This window comes from Lytechinus pictus, chromosome 16 (genome assembly GCF_037042905.1).
Source record: "Lytechinus pictus isolate F3 Inbred chromosome 16, Lp3.0, whole genome shotgun sequence".
Classification (NCBI taxonomy): Eukaryota; Metazoa; Echinodermata; class Echinoidea; order Temnopleuroida; family Toxopneustidae; genus Lytechinus; species Lytechinus pictus.
The window spans coordinates 13,870,625-13,875,568 of NC_087260.1; positions in this window are offsets into that span (position 1 = coordinate 13,870,625).

Sequence of the window (4,944 nt, forward strand, 5' to 3'; positions counted from 1 at the left end):
CCCATTAACTAAATCACGGGACCCCTGCGGACCCGTACGCATCCGTTCAGGCCTTATCACAGCGGCCCGGATGTAATACCCCTACCCCCTCCCCCTCCCTTCCTCATTTTCATGGAGGGTCGTGTACGTGCTGGAACGGGGCTGGAACGGAAGATTCGGTGGAGTCCCTTTTTCTTTTTTCTTTTACTTAGGCCCTATTATTCTTTCTTTTTTTTTGCAAATGCAACACCGTCAGGGCCTATTGTGTGGATCGGAAATAAAAACAAAAGCAAAAAAAAAAAAAAACCCGGGGGGGGGGGCAGTTACATTGACGAGTGGATACCATGCGCGACCAAAAAAAAAAACGTATAAAAGATGTCTTTTTCAAGATAGGGCACGTTACGTACGTAACGTAATAAGATTTCAAAAATGCTAAAATAATGAAAAAAGGTATCTATTTACGCTAGGAAAGCTACGCGTTGAAGCGTCGTGGTGTAGCAGTTCAAGTGACTCTCGGCTTGTAATCAGAGGGTCGTGTATTCGAATCCCACCATGGCCTAGCGCCCCTTGGCAAGGCGTTAATCCACACTTTGCCACTCTCCACCCAGGTGTTAAATGGGTATCCGGTAGGATGTGAAAGCCTATATGTAGTATGCCAGCTAGCAATTGAGTCTTGGAACTCTTGTTGGAACGCTCCCCAGGGAGTGGAGAAGGTGCATACATTGTATGCGGGCATGCAAGGATCCGATGACCGGGGTAATGTCTGTAAAGCGCTTAGAGATGTCGTTCCCATGTATTAGGCGCTATATAAATGCGGAATATTATTATTATTAAGTGTTTAATTAGGGTCAAATTTGCGAGGGTGAAAAAATTAAGACTAAAATGTTTTATAAAGGAATAAAGGATGTACTTTTTTCCCCAAGAGTTATCATTACGTGTTGAGAGTAAGATTTGCGCGAGATGTGGGAGGTGGGGCTGTACTAAACCCTAAGATGTAGGTAAAAGTAAAACCGATGACCGACGTCCGTGACATAGCAATACAAATATCGCTGTACTTTTTTAGATGGTCAATTCAGGAAATACTTGGCAAGAGTATCGTTTTGTTTCCAAAACTTGTTAAAGGACAAGTCCACCCCAACAAAATATTGATTTGATTAAGAAGAGAAAAATCCAACAAGCATAACACTGAAAATTTCATTAAAATCGGATGTAAAATAAGAAAGTTATGTTTTCAAAGTTTTGCTTAATTTCACAAAACAGTTATACGCACATCTTGGTTGGTATGCAAATGAGGAGACTGATGATATCATCCACTCACTATTTCTTTTGTATTTTATCATATGAAATGTGAAATATTATAATTTTCTCCCCATTGTCGATTGAAACAGTGATCTATTCCTCCCTGAACATGTGATATTAGCATTGCTTTATACTACAGTGCGTATAAAAAAAGTTTACACTTTGAAAAAGCCGTGGGAATTAAATAATGTACAACATGTGGGTAATTTTTGACATATAATCTTGGGTTTGGGTCTCATCTATCCAATGAAAGTAAAAGTTTTGACAGAATGTTACACTTGAGTGAGCACTGTCCATTTTTGTAAAGCTCGCAGAAATCTGTTTGCGCAGAAATGCTCGTTTTCATTCTGTGTCAAGGGGTAAGGGAGAAATCAAACTTACCCTGCGAAACATTTCTCATACATTTCCCTTGCACTTTTGGTCAGTTGAAATAAAACGGATACATTCAAGCATTTTTGCCACCCAAAGTGAAATTTCAACACTTAGTAAGCACAACCTCTACCCTTTTTGCGCCAGCTGTATCTGAGGACATACTGAATCTGAACAAAAGTTTTTATCAGACATCTCCTCTAAGTTTTTATCATTTAAAGTGGGTTTACATTTTATTTTTCATTAATACTTGTTTCTCCACACTTTTCCCAAGCTTGAAAATGATTAACAAAATGAAAATCAAGCCTAAGCCATTTCATGTAAATCACAGCTCAGTGTAAGCAAATATCGTCACGATGGCCTCGGTATGTGGGGGAGTCAGGATGGGGTGCAATACACTCTTCGAAGTGTTTTGGGCAAGGAAACAAGTTTAAAAAGGTAAAAGATCTCTTCAAATCAATTTTACTAGCTAAATTCAATGTGTTCTTCATGATTAACATTCGCATAACTATTTCAAAGTTCTGCGCAAATCATTTTTCACTAACTTTTCAAAAGTAAGTGGCGCTTACTCAAGCGGAAATATTTTTCAACAGTTATATTGTCATTTGCTTAAATGGATCTGTACCAATCTTAAAATGTGGAAAAATCTTCAGGATATTACAAATGTATAATTTTACAGGATTTTTTCTAAGTGTAAACTTTTTTATGATACGGACTGTATAATGATTCAGTCAAGTCGGTCCCTATGGTCATATCTGTAAAGACTGAAATATTGTATAATTCAAACTATAAAAAACAAAAGAAACAGTGAGTGATGGACATCATCGACTGACTCATTTGCATGTCACTGAGTTGTGCATATCACTGTTGTGTGAAAAATAAGCGAAACTTTAAAATGCTATAACTTTCTTATTTTACATCCGATTTTGATGAAATTTTCAGTGTTTTACCAGTTTGATTTTTCTCTATTTATTCAAATCAACATTTTGCTGGGGTGGAATTGACCTTTAAGGGTAAGGTTTCACTCGCCAATACTTGTTAAGGGGTGCATTTTCAGAATATGGAAAATACGCGTTTAGGGTGCATTTCTAGACCCCATGGTCGCGCATGGTATCCACTCGTCAATGGAAGTGGCCCCCCGGGGGAAAAAAACAAAAAAAAACCAATGAATAAAAATACTCTTAATTTTTGGTTAAAACTCCCTTTTTATTTTGCTTGTCAAATTTTTTCCCGGGAAAATATGCCCCCCCCCTTGGGAAAATCCTGGATCCGCCCCTGACCTTATGAATAACCCCGCCGAGCTTTCATGTTTTTATCTAATATTTTAGAATAAAACATTTTAATCAGTTCTCTTATCAATGCTTGGGCCATCAATCTTCGACCATGAATCTTCTTTTATAGCGCCATCTAGGAAGAACCCCGTCTTTAAAAAAAATAATTAAAAAAACCCCAATATTTAAAAAATTCACCTAAAATTATTGTAGGCTAGTTTGAGAAAATTGCAGATTGAAAAAAAAATTATTCATACGAATCCCATTCCCATAACCAGGTAGTAATAATAACAGAGTTCCTTGCCTCTCAAAATCAGCGTAAAAACCCTTTGCCTTGGTTGTATCAATATGAGTACTTGGACAATCTTGAACTTAACCTCCCTTTTCCCTACTTGAAAACCCCCATCATAAGGAAGGGGGTCATTTCCCCTCCCCCGGTGAGGCCGCCCTTCATTCGCGGCTAGATAAAGGATGGTACTAATATTTTCCACTCATTATATAAAGAAAATGCTTGAAAGCAAAATATTGTTCAATACGAGCCACATTGATAAACTATCAAGCATTTTCGCGATTTTTGTTGTTTAAAGACTGGTTAAATATGTTGCTTCACGGCCACTTTTCTACAATTTTTCCGCTTTTCTCTTGATATTTTCGCTTTTCTCAATATTTCTCTTGCGAGTCCAAGTAGGCCTACCTCTCAATTTTTCCGGCTTTCTCTCACTTTCACCAGAAGTTTCGATCTCCTGCCTTTTTTAATGATTTCCGGTTTCGTCGCACACTTTCGCGCTTTTCTCTCATAATAGCTCCCTGTTACCATCTCTCTAGCTGCACTCAATACCACTATTGTACAGATTGGGGGGGGGGGGTGGGACTTGCTGTCATACTCCCTCAAGATTCATGTTCAAGAACAAAAATGGAAAGGAGAAAAGGAAGAAAAGTAACAAAAGGTCAGATATGATTTTTCCTGAATATTAGGTCAAAGATATATCACAAAATTAGATTTGGAAAAGGTCAAAAATTTCCTCGCTCGCTTTGCTCATTTGGAACTTTTAAGATTTTTTTTTTCAATCACACTCCGTCGCTATTCTTTGCCACCATCAATTTTTGTAGGCTTATTACGCCCGGCTGCAGCTTATTCATGCATTTGCTCCTTGTGAACCCAATAGTAAATTTCTCATCTAGTTACCAGTTTAATATCCTAAAGGAGAAATAATGAATAAATCTAAATCTAAATAAATTTGGCATTTAGACTTCAAAAATCACAGAGGAGATGGTGGGGATTTTTTATTTTTTTTTTATTTTTAGATTTTTTAGATCTATTTATTTCCGTTCAACAAAATAATATAATCGAAGAAACAGTACAAGACATGTTCAAAATATTACTTCTATAGTCACTAGCGTACCTACGGGGAGGGGGGGGGGGGCAGAGGGGGCAGTCTGCCCCCCTGACGAGCAACGACCCATGCAAAGGACGTATCCCTGCCCCCCTGACGGGCTTGAAAGACCTTTTTTGCCCCCCCCCCTGACGAGATTGAAGACCTTTATTGCCCCCCCTGTCGAGCTTTTTTCTTTTGCTTGTCAATTTTTTTTCTGGTAGGAAATCCTTCATTTGTGATTGAATGATTGAAGACCTTTTTTTTTTTTTTTGCTTGTCACAATTTTTGGCGGACGGCTTTGCCCCCCCCCCTGTGGAAAATCCTAGGTACGCCACTGCTTCTAGTTCAATGACAAAACAAATATTGAAGATAAATTAACTGAACGGAAGGACTTGCCGTTTTGTTGGGGGGTGGTTAAAATGTTATATGCATTCGTCTCGTCTAGGGGATTCTATTACCATGGTTACCATTCTCTCTGTACATCGAAGCTCGGGTGTACACAGCAATAAGTCACATGATCATCGTGATCATGATGTCAATGATCACACGACGACGCTGTTGCTTGCACGGCAGCTAACTCTTAAAAACTAGTGACGTGATTAAAATTGAAATCAGTGATTAAGAAATGAATCTCGATAAAGCCTAACATG